This window comes from Callithrix jacchus, chromosome 1 (assembly GCF_049354715.1).
Source record: "Callithrix jacchus isolate 240 chromosome 1, calJac240_pri, whole genome shotgun sequence".
Lineage (NCBI taxonomy): Eukaryota > Metazoa > Chordata > Mammalia > Primates > Cebidae > Callithrix > Callithrix jacchus.
The window spans coordinates 71958199-71975231 of record NC_133502.1 but is presented as its reverse complement, the minus strand read 5'-3'; the positions used below and the strand labels follow the sequence as shown (position 1 = coordinate 71975231).

At 45.2% G+C, this 17033-nt stretch overlaps 1 non-coding gene across 1 annotated transcript; it reads right to left on the bottom strand.

The window, feature by feature from the left end:
- Positions 1-11541: 11541 nt before the first annotated feature.
- LOC118147889 (U1 spliceosomal RNA) lies at positions 11542-11702 on the bottom strand. Its single transcript, XR_004734592.1, has one exon. It is a non-coding gene; the product is annotated as a U1 spliceosomal RNA (small nuclear RNA).
- Positions 11703-17033: the final 5331 nt, after the last annotated feature.

Below are 17033 nucleotides of genomic sequence, written 5' to 3'. Positions count from 1 at the left end.
GGAACAACAGGTTAGGTGTACTACTCAGTTTGGTTTTTTTTAGCTTGAGTGTCCTAGAGTTGAAAGCCATCACTGTATCTAGAGAAGAAAGAGCTGGATGGAGCAGATGTTTTCGGAAGTTCTTGGGGGGTAGGGTGGGGGGACCAGCACAGACGAGCTGGACCCTGGGCCATGCCTCAATTCCCAAGGCACTACCCCCACATCTGGGCAGCAGGGTGAAAAGACTGCTGCAGGGCACCCACCCCTGCCAGAGCCCGCAGCCTCTTAAGGAACTGTTTGCTTTCGTTTTCTCTAGTACTTCTGCACTCATCAAGCTGGCTCAAGATGCATATAGTAATGAAAGCCAGGAATAGAAAACTCCTGGAAACCCTGCTGGGTTCCAGAAAAAGAAGAAAGGAGGCTCCTCTGGAAGCTCTTCCCAGCAGGGACCACAGACACACTCCCAACCCCCACTTCCACCCACGTAGCCACAGACGGGGGCGGGGAGGGCCTCTTCACACTCAGCCCCCCATCCTGGGGCTTCTTTTTCCCAAGAACTCACCAAAGGTCACTTTACAGTCCTCAGAGGGGACTCCTGATAAATATTTCCACTCTGGCCTTGGTTCTGAGCCACCTGCCTTTTGTGATTACTGAGAGTCCATTTCCCTCTCTCTGCTTCCAAGTGTTACCTGGTGGCTACTTCAAAATCGGTGACCAGCCATGGTGGCTCATGCCTAGAATCCCAGCACTTTGGGAGGCTGAGGCGGGTGGATCATTTGAGGTCAGGAGTTCGAGAACAGTCTGGCCAACATGGTAAAACCTTGTCTCTGCTATAAATACAAAAATCAGCCAGTTGTGATGGCGTGAGCCTGTAATCCCAGCAACTCAGGAGGCTGAGGCAGGAGAATCACTGAGCCTGGGAGGGAGAGGCTGCAGTGAGCCAGGATCGTGCCACTGCACTCCAGCCTGGGCAACAGAGCAAGACTCCGTCTCAAAAAAAAAAAAAAAAAAAAAGTCTTCTTTGAGGTAACTATGAGGTTTGACAAATATAGTTTAAAGCATAGTAATATCTGGAAGTTAATTCTGAGTTTTTTCTTTTTAGAAACTTGAATACAGAACCATAGGAACTGGAGTTAGAGAGGATCTCATTGATATCTAATACTCCTCTAGTAACTCATGAACTCATTAATAATTACAACATTAAAACCTCATAAGTAACTCATTACTCACTGGGAACTCATTTATTGACTCTCTAGTCACCTACAACTTCCCCCAAGTGTCCATGGAAGGAAGGTAAGGAGGGTTGTGCTGGCCCCACCAGCCTCTGCTGGCCCATCCCATCACATCCATCATCTGTCCCACAGCTTCCCTGGCCCTTCCCCAACAGGACCCAACACCAACACCACCAACACCACCTCCCCCTCCCCCAGCGCTTCCACTCCAGCAACAGCTCACTGGATCAAGCTGGGCCAGGGCTCTTCCCTACTTTTCACTTTGATCAACGTACTTTATGAACATGGAAGGAAATCAAATCTCCTTGGCCCTGCTCATCCCCACCCGGAGTGCAGCTACCCAGTGAAAGGACTCACAACCCACCAGAATGGAATAAAGATTGCTTTAGACCAGCAGTCCCCAACCTTTTGCCACCAGGATGGGTTTGTGGAAGACAGTTTTTAACCCAGGGTTGGGCATGGGGGATGGTTTCGGGATGAAACTGTTCTGCCTCTGATACCAGGCATTTGTTAGATTCTCATAAGGAGCGGACAGCCTAGATCCCTCACACTCGCAGTTCACAATAGGGTTCGAGCCTCTATGAGAATCTAGTGCTGCTGTGGATCTGCAGGTAATGCTGGCTCACACACCCACTATTCACCTCCTGCTGTGTGGCCTCGTTCCTAACAGACCACAGACGAGATCCAGTCCATGGCCTGGGAAGCTGGGAACCCCTGCATTAGACTAAAGACATCTGAGATGCAGCAGATGCAGCTAGGGGCCTTTTGTTTGTTTGTTTCTTTGAGTCAGCGTTCTCGCCCTGTCACCCATGCTGGAGTGCAATCTCAGCTCACTGCAGCCTCCACCTCCTGGATTCAAGTGATTCTCCTGCCTCAGGTTCCCGAGTAGCTGGGATTACAGATTCACACCACCACCCATGGCTAATTTTTAAATTTTTTTGTGGAGATGGGAGCCTCTCTGTGTTGCCCAGGCTGGTCTTGAACTCCCAGGCTCAAGACATCCTTGAGCCTTGGTCTCCTGAAGTCCTGGGATTGTAGGTGTGGCCCACCACACCAACCTTTTAGTAGAATTTATTGCTCACATTTGAAGTCATTTTACAGGAGAATATTTATGATAAACAGAAAGTGCTCACTATAGGCCAGGCAGGATGGCTCACACTTATCATCCTAGCACTTTGGGAGGCCGAGGCAGGCAGATGACTAAAAGTCAGAAGTTCGACACCAGCTGGGACAACATGGTAAAACCCTGTCTGTACTAAAGATACAAATATTAGCTGGGCATGGAGGTGTGTGCCTGTAGTCCCAGCTACTTGGGAAGCTGAGGCGGGAGAATTGCTTGATCCCTGGAGGCAGAGGTTGCAGTGAGCTGAGATCATGCCACTGCACTCCATCCTGGGCAACAGAGTCAGGCTCCGGCTCAAAAAAAAAAAAAATGCTGACTATATATTGAGTGGGGGAAAGCAGTTTACAAAATAGGTTTTGGGAATGAGTGCGGTGGCTCATGCCTGTAATCCCAGCACTTTGGGAGGCCAAGGTGGGCGCATCACAAGATCAGTAGTTCAAGACCAGTCTGGCCAACACGGCGAAACCCCATCTCTACTAAAAATAAAAAAATCAGACGGGCACAGTGGTGGACACTTGTAATAACAGTTACTCGGGAGTCTGAGGCAAGACAACCGCTTGAACCCGGGAGGTTGCAGTGAGCCGAGGGGAACTCTAGCCTCACTGCACTCTAGCCGGAGGGGGAAAAAAAACAGGTTTTGACTTAAAAAGAAAACAGAGAGATATAATATGGATAGATAAAGACAGGAAAGTGATATCTCTAGGTGGCTGGATGCTAGGCATAAGTTTTATGCCATGTTATTTTTGTTTGTTTGTTTGTTTGTTTGTTTGTTTGTTTTGAGATGAAGTCTCACTCTTGTTGCCCAGGCTTGAGTGCAATGGTGTGATCTTGGCTCACTGCAATCTCTGCCTCCTGGGCTTAAGCAATTCTGCTGCTTCAGCCTCCTGAGTAGCTGGGGTTACAGGCGCCTGCCACTGTGGCTGGCTAACTTTTGTATTTTTAGTAGAGACAGGGTTTCACCATGTTGGCCAGGCTGGTCTCAAACTCCTGGCCTTTAGTGATTTGCCTCCCTCAGTCTCCCAAAGTGCTGGAATTACAGGCGTGGTGGGGAGGTGGGGAGTACTACAAATTATAGCCGTTCTAGCCGGCGAGGTGGTTCACATTGTAATCCCAGCACTTTCAGGTCACCGCTCCTGGCCTAGAGGCTTTTTTTGAGCTTCCCATATCTGATTAAAGGCAGAGATTTCTGATCATGGAGCTGTCATACATCCCCTGTCTGGGAGAGTTTGCAGCCAGGAAGATGCCTGTTAACACCAAGATTAAACCCTATGTAAACAAGCCCTCTGCAAACCTTCCACACTTCCCTCCAAAGTCCTAACCACCCCTTTTTACTCTGCTGATGGATGAACTCTCACTCCAGCCGCTCCTGGAGCCACTCCATTTGGAGTGCTCCTAAATACGGTGGAAGCAAACTTTTCTGCTGTTACTCTTTCTACTGTCAATTAATTTGCAGTCCTCCCCACTGCCCCTCCACTCAGATCTATTGGTAAAGAAAAGCCTTTGGTCAAAGCTGGGAACACTTATGTTAATACTTTTTTGGTGGTTAACTCTATTACTTTTCTTTAAAATCTTACAATTTCCCTTTTATTACTATTTTATACATCCTCAGTTCAATCTGATTCTTTATTGCTTATCTTTACACTTTCAAATAATAACCACAAAACTCCATTTCTTGTTTTGTCAACTTAACATGCCCCCACACTGTGTGAGAGTGTGGGCACCTGCTGCTCCGTCATCAGCACAGTGGACCCTCCTGGCTCTGGCCGGCAGCACTCCAATTTTGACAGCACTCAGGCTTGCCCAATTGCATTCTATTCTGCAACTATACTGGGGTTGTCCATGTTTTTGTCTAACTGCTGCTTCTACAAGATAAAAATCAATATGCATCAAATGTATTATATTGACTATTATGTAAAAAGTGGTCACTATAGCCAGGCGCAGTGGCAATGCAAGAGTATGTTCTTCAATCCCAGCACTGTGGGAGGCCAAGGCAGGTGGATCACTTGAGGTCAGGAGTTCGAGACCAGCCCAGCTAACATGGTGAAACCCTGTCTCTACTAAAAATACAAAAATTAGTTGGGCACCTTTAATCTCAGCTACTTGGGAGGCTAAGGCAGGAGAATTGCTTGAACCTGGGAGGCGGAGTTTGCAGTGAGCCGAGATCTCGCCATTGCACTCCAGCCTCGGTGAAAGAGTGAAACTCTGTCTAAAAAAAAAGGTGGTTGTTATAAACCCAAGTGAAGTGGTTTCCCAATGCAGACGGTTTTGAGTATCTGCATAACCATAGTGACTTAGTTTCCACTCTTTTGCCAACAGTCCTGAAATTTGGTTGTATGGATCTTGAAGTAATCTTTCATGAGAACAACCCTAATCAACATTAAGGCCACACAGATAATCATCACCCTGGGTCCGTCGTCCAAACTGTTTAAACATAACTATCTCAATCCCAATCTGCCAAATAGAAATATGGTAAAAACCTGGATCATGATGTGCCACATTTTCTTCTCCTTAAGCATAAAATGTGCTGTTTCCTGCTATATGGAATATTTGATCAGATTCTGCTTTAAAAAAAGAAAATATAAAAAGCTTTCTCAAGTCCAACAGAACTTATAAAGAGTAAAAATAAAAAGCTTTCATCAGACATTAGGGGCTAAGGTTTTCTGTTTTTAATCAAATGTGCCATTAACAAGAACAGAGAATACGTGAAAAAAAATTCTTTTTGAGACAGGGTCTCACTCTGTTGCCCAGGCTGAAGTGCAGTGGCGTGATATTGGCTCACTGCAGCTCAACCTCCCAGGGTCAAGCCATCCTCCCACCTTAGCCTCCTGAGCAGCTGAGACTAGCTGTTGGTAGCTGTATACCACCATGCCTGGCTAATTTTTGTATTTTTTGTAGAGAAGGCATTTCACCATGTTGACCAAGCTGGTCTCAAACTGCTGGGTTTGAACGATCCACTTGCTTTGGCCTCCTAAAGTGCTGGGATTACAGGCGTGAGCCACCGTACCCAGCCAAGAATTGAGAATACTTAATCTCCATTTATCTGTATAATATGCTAGCAAAATTCTATATAATGCTCCTAGGCCCTTGGCCAATTAATACCTTCAGTCAATCATCCAGCTAACCTTGGTGGATTGTTATTACCTGTCATAAACAATACAATACACCATTTCCTCTGCCTCCCATGTTTAAGGTTATTTAAGCATCAACAGTTTCACATAGCTGAGTGTCCAACCCAGAATCAATGCAAGAGTATGTTCTTCAACCATTTTTTTTTTTTTTTTGAGATGGAGTTTCACTCTTGTTACCTAGGCTGGAGTGCAATGGCACAATCTTGGCTCACCGCAACCTCCACCTCCTGGGTTCAGGCAATTCTCCTGCCTCAGCCTCCCGAGTAGCTGGGATTACAGGCACGCGCCACCATACCCAGCTAATTTTTTTTTTGTATTTTTAGTAGACAGGGTTTCACCATGTTGGCCAGGCTGGTCTTGAACTCCTGACCTCAGGTGATCTGCCCACCTCGGCCTCCCAAAGTGCTGGGATTACAGGTGTGAGCCACCGCGCCGAGCCGGTAAGCATTTTAAATGTATCAGTATCTTGTTCCTTGGAAGCAGAACACCTAGTACTGGACTCCCTTTACTCTAATTAACCAAAGGCACCCCACATGAGTGGTTAATAAATGGTTGGACTTTGTCCCCTTCAGAGCGGACACATATGGTACAGTTGCCAAGTCATGGACTCACTTTCTGACAAAGGAAGTCATATGTGTCAGTTTGCTGTGGTGAATAATACTCTGAACTCTGGACATCCGAACTTTGTGTGTTGAAATCCCAACCGCCAGTGTCTCAGAATGTGACTGTATTTGGAGACAGTCTTTAAAGAGGTAACTGGCTAGGCATAGTGGCTCATGCCTGTAACTCCAGCACTGGGAGGCCAGTGTGTGCCGATCACCTGAGGTCAGGATTTCAAGGCCAACCTGGCCAACATAACAGAACCCTGCCTTTACTAAAAATAGAAAAAGTAAAAAAAAAAAATAGAAAAAGTAGCTGGGTGTGGTGGCTGAGGCAGGAGAGTTGCCTGAACCAGGGAGGCGGAGGTTGCAATGAGCCGAGATCACGCCATTGCACTCCAGCCTGGGAGACAGAGTGAGACTGTCTCAAAATAAAAAAAGAGGTAACTAATGTTAACTGAGGTCTTTAGGGTGGCACCTAATCCAATATGACTGGTGTTCTTTATCAGAATAGGAGATGAGGAGGATCGATTCAAGATGGCCGACCACTAACAGCTCAGGATTGTAGCTCCCAGTGAAAGCTCAGAGAACGAGACGACGCCACATCTTTAGACGAATTTTCGTCACTCACCGATTAGCCGATTCCCAGTGGAGGAGCCCCACGGGTCGCCAGCGCGGTTCATCTATAATGAAGGGAAAAAAACAGCCTAAGAAGGCCGAATATACTCAAAATCAGAACCCATCAGCAACGGAACAAGCCCTGATGGAAAAGGACTCATCAGCAACCGAACAAGCCCTGATGGAAAAGGACTCATCAGTAACGGAACAAGCCCTGATGGAAAAGGACTGTGTTCCATTATCTGAAGTAGGCTTTAAAAGGTGGATGATAAGAAACTTCTGGGAGTTAAAGGAACTTGTTCTAACCCAATGTAAAGAAACTAAGAACTTGGAAAAAAGGTTCGATGAAATGTTGAAAAGAATAGACAATATAGAGAGGAATACAAATGAACTTATGGAGTTGAAAAATACAACACGAGAACTGAGTGAAATATGTACAAGCTTAAACAGCCGAATGGATCAAGCAGAAGAAAGGGTATTAGAGGTCGAAGACCAACTTAATGAAACAAAACGACAAGACAAGAATAGAGAAAAAAGGATAAAAAGGAATGAGCAAAGTCTCCAAGCAATATGGGACTATGTGAAAAGACCTAATATACGCTTGATTGGTGTACCTGAATGTGACGGAGAGAATGAAGTCAAGCTGGAAAATACTCTCCAGGACATTATCCAGGAAAATTTTCCTAATTTAGCAAAGCAGGACACTATTCAACCCCAGGCAATACAGAGAACACCACAAAGATATTCCTCAAGAAGACCAACCCCAAGGCACATAATCGTTAGATTCACCAAGATCGAAACGAAGGAGAAAATATTAAGGGCAGCCAGAGAGAAAGATCAAGTTACCCATAAAGGTAAGCCTATTAGGCTTACAGCAGATCTCTCAACGGAAACCCTACAAGCTAGAAGAGAGTGGGGGCCAATATTCAATATACTTAAAGAACAAAACTTTCAGCCCAGAATTTCATATCCTGCCAATTTAAGCTTTACATTTGAAGGAAAAATAAAATCTTTTAGGAACAAGCAAGTACTCAGAGATTTTATTACCACCAGGCCTGCTTTACAAGAACTTCTAAAAGAAGCATTATACACAGAAAGGAACAACCAGTATGATCCTTTCTAAAAATACACCAAAAAGTAAAGAGCATTAACATAAAGAAGAATTTTTATCAACAAAAGGACAAAATAGCCAGTTAATATCAAATGGCAGTAACCCTAAAGTTAAATCAACCAAATCTCCCAATCAAAAGATACAGACAAAATCCAACGGTATATCCAAAGATATACATAGACTCAAAACAAAGGGTTGGAAAAAAAAAAAACGTATCAACCAAATGGAGAGCAAAAATAAATAAATAAAAAGCAGGAGTTGCAATTTTCACATTTGACAAAATAGATTTCAAAGCTATAAGGATACAAGGGTAAAAGGATTAATGTAACAATAAGAGATCTTAACACCCAGATACATAAGACACATAGTGAGATTTAGATTCAACGAGACAACAAATTGATAACGATATCCAGGATTTGAACTCAGAGCCAGAACAAATAAACACAATAGAGGTCTCCATTTTAAACACATAAAATATGCATTAACCACTTTAAACACTCAAAATATTGATCGGCCATTATTGAAACCCATTTTAGGAATGAAGTAATATTCCTTTTTTCCTCTTTTTATTTTTTTCCCCTTCTTTTTCTCTTTTTCCCTAAAAAAAAAAAAAAAAAAAAAAACAGAATAGGAGATGAGACACACGGCAAGATGCCCACCTGCAAAGCTAAGGAGAGAGGACTCAGGAGAGAACGCCACTGCAGACACCTTGATCTCAGACTTCCAGCCTCCAGAGTTGTGGGAAAACAAATTTCTATTGTTTAAGCTGCCCAGTGTGTGATACAGAAAGCCCTCACTTAACATTGTCAATAAGTTCTTGGAAACTGACTTTAAGTGAAATGACATATAACAAAATCAATTTTCTAATCAATAGGTTAATTGATATAAACAATAGTTAAGTTCCTACAGCGCACTTCTCCCTTTGCAGGGCGCCTCCCACACACGCTCATAATCACTCACACTGGGACTGTGTAGACACACCAGTTCACCTAACGGACATGACCTTGGGACTGAGGAGGAAACAGGAGCACCCAGAAAAATACCCACACAGACGTGGAGAGAACATGCAGACAGACTCCAACTAACACAGGTAGTGGCCCCAGATGAGGATCATTCTTTTCGCATCAGCCTTATAACAGAGCCATGTTGAGGCCGGGGTGGTGGCTCATGGATGTAATCCTAGCACTTTGGGAGGCTGAGGCAGTAGGATCGCTTGAGCCCAGGAGTTTGAGACCAGACTGGGCAACATAAGAAGACTCCAGTCTCTACAAAAAAAAAAATATTAAAAAAATTAGCCAGGAATGGTGGCACAGGCCTGTTTTCCCAGCTATGTGGGAGGCTGAGATGGAGGAGGATCACTGGAGCCTGGGAGGTCAAGGCTGCAGTGAGCCATGATTGAGCTACTGCACTTCAGTCTGGGCAACAGAGTAAGACACTGTGCCAGAACAATAAAAAAAGTAAAAACAAAATGACTTTATTCTAGGATCTGCTACTTTGTTACAATAGCCCAAGCAAACTGAGACACCATGTGAATGCCAGTTTTCCCTTAAATGAAGACAGTGGCACACGTACCCTAGATGTGACAACTGTAGGATTCCATTTGAAAGAGCAGGCAGACCAGGCGCAGTGGCTCAGACTTGTAATTCCAGCACTTTGGGAGGCCGAGGTGGGAGGATCACCTGAGGTCAGGAGTTTGAGACCAGCCTGGCCAACATGGTGAAACGCCATCTCTACTAAAAATACAAAAATTAGCCAGGCATGGTGGTGCATGCCTGTAATGCCAGCTACTTGGGAGACTGAAGAAGGAGAAGAGCTTGAACATGGGAGGTAGAGGTTGCAGTGAGCAGAGATCGCACCACTGTACTCCAGCCTGTGTGAATGGGAGTGAGAGCTCCATCTCAAAAAAAAAGAAAAAAGAAAAAGAAAGAAAGAAAGAAAGAGCAGGCAAGCTAGGCACAATGGCTCACCCTGTGATTCCAGAACTTTGGGAGGCCAAGGTGGGTGAATCATGAGGTCAGGAGTTCGAGACCAGCCTGGTCAACATGGTAAAACTCCATCTCTACTAAAAATACAAAAATTAGCCAGGCATGGTGGCTGGCGCCTGTAATCCCAGTTAATCAGGAGGCTGAGGCAGGTGAATTGCTTGAAGCCAGGAGGCAGAGGTTGCAGTGCGCCAAGATGGCACCAATGCACTCCAGCCTGAGAGACAGAGCAAAACTCCATCTCGAAGGAAAAGAAAAAAAAGAAAGAGCAGGCAATTTTCACCTTACAGTAACCTATGATTGAGGATCTCAGTTGCCCCCTCAACAGACTTTCCTGTTTTATTCTTCAGTTCTTCTCTGCCCTTGACCAGAGACCAGACATAGCACAAATCTGAGGGTTGAGCCCTGGGGTGGAGGACAAGAAAACTGTCTTCTCACCACCACGACCCTCTGTGAGCTACCACTTGCTTCTTCCAAGAATTGTCCTTACAGTGAGCACCTTCCTTACCTGTTATTTTCCTTCTTCCTTGCAACAGGCAATTTATCCCCCCTCATCTTGATGTTGACAAAAGGTGATATTCTTTGCTAATTTAAAGTGTGATGAAACATACAGAAAAAAAGTTTCTGATAAACATTCTTTGCTAATTTAGTATTTGGAAATCTACTTATACCAAAATAATATGACATTCCTCCCTCTGCCTTTTATTTCCTCTAATAGAATTTTTTTCCTCCACAGAGGTGCATTCTTAATCACTAATTTCTCCACCTCACTTGGAAGATTGCTAGAAATCACAAATAAAGTCTGTAATGTAGTTATATTGCTTTCACTGAACATTTAAAATCCTTGAACAAAAATTTCACGAGGATTACACATAACCAAGCCCATCCCAAACTTTTTGAAGACTTCATTTGTCAGTCCCCCCATAGTTAATAAATATTGTATTTTTTCATGACTGTCATTTTTAATCATCATTCTGACTCATACCACTCAAAACTGCAGTTTAATTATATTAGTTTTCTCTAATATATAGGTAATTAGTTATGTATTTAATTAACTTCCCTTCTCCCAAAATAGCAACCATCGTCTTTGATTAACCTAGCTGAGTCATGCAAAACCTTATGCTTATCTTGCTGTCAATTACACGCATATTTTAGTTTTAGGCAGAAGTAGCTCACATTGTACCATGCAAAAATTACAGAGTTAGGAGGAAGGATGACAGATGGTTAGGAAATTAATTTCACAAGTAAATGGATCCTCTATTAACTCTAACAGACAAAATGTAGGAATAAGAATCCAAAAGTAAGACCTTTCTATATTCCTAGACTTTTTTCTTTCTTTCTTTCTTTTTTTTTTTTTGCATGTACGGATCACTTTGGTACCAAAAGCTCTCTTATTCAATAAAGACATGGATAGTTCATGACTGCTTTATTCATTACAGGTTTATTTCATTAAAAAAATTTTTTTGGCCGGGCGCGGTGGTTCAAGCCTGTAATCCCAGCACTTTAGGGGGCCGAGGCGGGTGGATCACGAGGTCAAGAGATCGAGACCGTCCTGGTCAACATGGTGAAACCCCGTCTCTACTAAAAATACAAAAAATTAGCTGGGCATGGTGGCGCGTGCCTGTAATCCCAGCTACTCGGGAGGCTGAGGCAGGAGAATTGCCTGAACCCAGGAAGCGGAGGTTGCGGTGAGCCGAGATCGCGCCATTGCATTCCAGCCTGGGTAACAAGAGCGAAACTCCGTCTCAAAAAAAAAAAAAAAAATTATACCAGGGAGAGCGCGAACGCAGTCCCCCACTACCATAAATTATGCAGTCGAGTTTCCCACATTTGGGGAAATCGCAGGGGTCAGCACATCTGGAGTGTAATGGATAAGCCTCGCCTTGGGAAAACCACCTTCGTGATCATATCTTTCCTGCCAGGTAAGAATGATCATTTAAAATGTTATTACTTTTGAAATCTGAATGTCACCGCCGAGGTTGGGTAATAACAATTTAAGGTCGGAGCCCTCCTGCAAGGAGAAGGATGTCAATGGGAGGTGAGGAGAGTGCCAAGCTAGGACAGGCGCAAGCTAGGACCAGGCGGCTGAAACGCAGCCGGAGCGGTATCGCCCAGGCCGGAGGCGCTCTCACAGCGCCCCCTGGTGGTCCGCCTCTGGAGTAGACGGATGAGCTGCTCTCAGTAGTTCTGGAACTCTAGTCCCCAGACTAGCAGCGTACGCATCACCTGGGAGCCTGTCGGAAACGCAAATTGTGGCCAGGTGCGATGGCTCATGCCTGTAATCCCAACATTTTGGAAGGCTGAGGCGGAGAATCTCTTGAGCCCTGGAGTTTGAGACCAGCCAGGGTCATATAGCAAAGCCCTATCTCTAACTCCAATGCACGTTCCAATTTGAGAACCACTGTGCTATTCTAAATATGAGCTGGAAATGTAGGTTGAGCCACAATGATCACGGCTGCAGTCAAAATATAAAGAAAGTTACAAAAGCTTTTTAAAGGAAAAATCATTTGGGACCTAGGTCTAAAAGCAATTCTTTGGGAGTGTGGGTCCTAACAGAGCAAACACTGAGAGGCTGCATGGTGCCTCTCAAATGTCATATGTTGAAGTGCTAACCCCAAGAAGCTCAGAAGGTGACTCTATGTGGAGGAAGGGCCTTTACAGAGATAATCAATTTAAAATGAGGTCATACAGATGTGTGTGGGCCCTAATCCAATCTGGCTGGGTCCCATAAGAAAAGGAGATGAGGCCAGGCACAGTGGCTCACACCTGTAATCCCAGCACTTTGGGAGGCCAAGGCAGGTGGATCACAAAATCAGGAGATTGAGACCATCCTGGCCAACATGGTGAAATCTTGTCTCTATTAAAAATACAAAAATTAGTGAGCGTGGTGGCATATGCCTGTAATCCCAGCTACTTGGGAGGCTGAGGCAGGAGAGTCACTTGTATCCACGAGGCAGAGGATGCAAGCGAACCAAGATCTCGCCACTGCACTCCAGCCTGATGACAGACCAAGACTCCATCAAAAAAAAAAAGAAGAAAGGAAGGAAGGAAGGAAAGAGAAAGAGAGAGAAAGAAGAAAGAAAGAAAGAAAGAAAGAAAGAAAGAAAGAAAGAAAGAAAGAAAGAGGGCCGGGTGTGGTGGCTCACGCCTGTAATCCCAGCACTTTGGGAGGCTGAGGTGGGTGGATCACGAGGTCAAGAGATTGAGACCATCCTGGTCAACATGGTGAACCCCCACCCCCACTAAAAATACAAAAAATTAGCTGGGCATGGTGGCAGGTGCCTGTAATCCCAGCTACTCAGGAGGCTGAGGCAGGAGAATTACCTGAACCCAGGAGGTGGAGGTTGCAGTGAGCCGAGATCGCGCCATTGCACTCCAGTCTGGGTAACAAGAGCGAAACTCCATCTCAAAAAAAAAATAGAAAAAAGGAAAGAAATGAGGACATAGGCACACACAGTGGGGACAACCCTGTGAAGACACAGGGAGAAGAAGGCTGTCTGCAAGCCAAGGAGAGAGGATGCAGGAGGACTGAACTCTGCCTACACCTTGATTTTGGACTTCCAGCCTCAAGAACTGAGAGAATAAATGTTTGTTCTTTAAGCCCCCCACTTGTGGCACTCTGTTACCAAAACCTTAGCAATGTTTTTGTTTTTTTTGTTTTTGAGACAGAGTTTCGCTCTTGTTACCCAGGCTGGAGTGCAATGGCGCGATCTCGGCTCACTGCAACCTCCGCTTCCTGGATTCAGGCAATTCTCCTGCCTCAGCCTCCTGAGTAGCTGGGATTACAGGCACGCACCACCTATGCCCAGCTAATTTTTTGTATTTTTAGTAGAGACGGGGTTTCACCATGTTGACCAGGATGGTCTCGATCTCTTGACCTCGTGATCCACCCGCCTTGGCCTCCCAAAGTGCTGGGATTACAGGCGTGAGCCACCGCGCCCAGCCCAACCTTAGCAAATTAACACGTGCATATAACAATATTCCTCAACAAATGCAAAAGTGGCTTTAAATGGAACTTTGTTATCCCATCGTCTGCGTATAGTAAGGTCAAAATGTCTGCATTTAAATGGATGAATGCAATTTTCAAGGAGGGACATCACTTTCAAACAAGTGGGATTTGCAAGTTCCTCTGCCCATTGCAGGCTCCTCAAGCCCACAGGAGAGTACAGGTGTAGAGTCAGGAAAGAGAAAGGGATGCCACCTCTTTGTGGCACACACAAATGACCCCAGGGATGAATCTCAGCAAACAGGACCTCCCGCGGGGGAAGCCCCTGCTGCTGACTCTGCGTCACTCGTGGCAGTGCCACAGAACCGAACTCTGGCCATGCTGCTTTACAACAGTGGGTGTTTCCTGAGCGTTACACATTCATCCCAAGTGAAATGGCTTATGGAGAAACAGCTCTGCCTTGAGTGCTAACTTCCATGGGGCAACTGATGAGCGCTATTGCTTAGGATAATGAAGAGATACATCAGATATTTGAGATGGGAAACATGGCCAGGACATATCAAGGCTAAAGACAACAGCTGCTGCCTGGAGGGCCAGGGCCTTTGCCAAGTATCAAAAGGGTTGGTCCACCTCAGGAGCTCCACTCCTCCCCTCCAGAACCCAGCCTCTCCCCCTCCCCCTCCAGCCCCCTTTCCAAGCTGCCAGAGTGCCACCTGCTGCCCTCCCCCACGAAGATCCCCTTCCCAGGAATTGCCCTCTGCCGAGTTTTGTCCCTTTCCTGTGAGCAGCCTGGATCTAATGGTCGCATGTGCAGCAAAGCCAGGAATTCAGAGGCCAATCTCACCCAGTGTCCATTCCCCTACGGGGAAGGCACATTTCCTTGGGGTGGCAGTGAATTGAATGTCCTTCAACAATGCTACATAAGAACTGCCAAGCGGTATTAAACAGGACTCTAGATTTAGGGGCAGCAGGTAGTGCGCTAAGAGCCCCGGCCCGCCTCCTTCTCCTACTGCCCTTGCTTTTATAGGGAACGTTTGCATTCTTCTCTGGAAGTGGAGAAAGTAATGCATAATAACTTTCTTTGACTGACAAGTATGTGTTTTTGCCGTGAGCTAACAGGCACTGGACTGAGATGCAGGAGTGCTTGCAGCAGGCCTTCCAGTGAAAGCCTCTTAATTAGATGATTTCCTAAGTCCCCGTTGAAGTCTCTTTTCCCATACAAAGCCATCTACAAATGACTGGGTGTTTGGTCCTGAAGTAGTGGCTTTGAGAAGCAGGCTTCAGAGGGCAGTGAAATATGACCAGGTTAGCAGGCCATCCATCAGCTATTGACTGAATGAGAGCCTGGAAGTCTCACGAGGAGATGTCGTCAAATGACCGCTCCTCTTGCAGCCTGTCACGCAGATAACAGGAGAAAAAGCCTGCAGGATCTGGAGCCATTTTCAAATAGTCATCAGTGATCACCTCCACGTGATCCACAAGCAGGCCCCTTCCCTGTCTCCAAAACATATCTTATCTTCTCTTATCACTTATGGATTTTGCATGAATTTGCATGAAGTCTCTCCCATGACCCCTCAAACCTAATAAAAAATTTCCAAAGCCCTGTCTAAGTACTGCAAGTCAAACAGCTCTGACTTGGCCAGGAGCCCTGGCTCATGCCTATAATCTCAGCACTTTGGGAGGCTGAAGTAGGTGGATCACTTGAGGTCAGGAGTTGGAGACCAGCCTTTCAATGTGGCGAAACCTCATTTCTTCTAAAAACACAAAAGTTAGCCGGGCGTGGTGGCGTGCGCTATAATCCTAACTACTCGGGAGGCTGAGGCAGGAGAATTGCTTGAACCTGGGAGGCAGAGGTTGCAGAGAGCCAAGATCACACCATTGCACTCCAGCCTGGGCAACAAGAGCAAAATTCCATTTCTCCATTCCAAAAAAAAAAAAAAAAAAATCTCTGGCAACCTGTATTATATGGTACCTGTGTCATCCATGGGCTATGAGACTCATGGACTGTCATGTATGGCCCTGTCTTCCCATGTTCTTCCCTCACATCTCCACTGAGCATCTTTCCATGGTTCACAGATATGATGTATTTTCTCTTCCGCACTTGTAAAGGCGGATTTCACGGAAGAGCTATGTAGTAAATGCTGATTAATGCATTTAAAGAACTTTTTAAACAAACAAGCTGGCTTATTATTTTTGAATATATTACTTAAGTCTTCCTTCAGGACCCAGACAAAATTCCCATGGGATACCCCCCACACATACTGTCCCCCCACCACCAACAGCCAGCTTCTTCCCTTCTGGGCACACACAATGCACAGGTCATATTCTGCCCATATGTTCTTTGGCTTCGTTTTCTCATATGCAGATCAAGACCAGGACCAGCAGCTTGTTAAAGGATTTCCAGATGTTTAGCATAGGCTGGCATGGTGGCTCAGGCCTGTAATCCCAGCACTTTTGGAGGCCAAGATGGGTGAATCACAAGGTCAGGAGTTCAAGACCAGCCTGGCCAAGATGGTGAAACCCATCTCTATTTAAAAAAAAAAATTAAAAGGCTGGGTGCGGTGGCTCATGCCTGTAATCCCAGCACTTTGGGAGGCCGAGGCGGACAAATCATCTGAAGTCAGGAGTTCAAGACCAGCCTGACCAACATGGTGAAACCCTGTCTCATTAAAAAATAAATAAATAAATAAATAAAATTTAAAATAAAAAAGATGTTTATGCTGGAACAGTAGTGGTAAAAATAATAATAATAATTTTCAAAAGATGTTTAGCATATGCATGAGGAAGAAAAACCCAGGGCCTGGAAGCTGGCTACATTACCCACTTTCTTCTCACCTGTTTATTGAGTAGTGGGCAGTGATGCTTTCAGCCTTTGGTAGGAAGTCTGCTGATATAAGAGGACTCTTGAAATAAAAATAACTTTTTAAAAATGTATTGGCCAGGCGCAGTGGCTCATGCCTGTAATCCCAGCACTTTGGGAGGCCAAGGTGGGTGAATCACCTGAGGTCAGGAGTTTGAGACCAGCATGAACAACATGGCAAAAACCCATCTCTGTAAAAAAAGAAAGAAAAAGAAAATGCATTTAAATTTCCTCTAGATCTTTTTATCTAATGTGTGCATTCGCCCATTTTGCATTGCTAACGGAATTCTTCAGACTGCACAATTTCTAAAGAAAAGAGGTTTCTGGGCTCACAGTTCTGCTGGCTGTATAAGCATGGTACCCACATCTGCTCAGCCTCTGGGGAGGCCTCAGGACAGGTGAGTGGAGAGCAAGTGTGTCACATGACGAAGAGAGAAAGCAAAAGAGATGCCAGG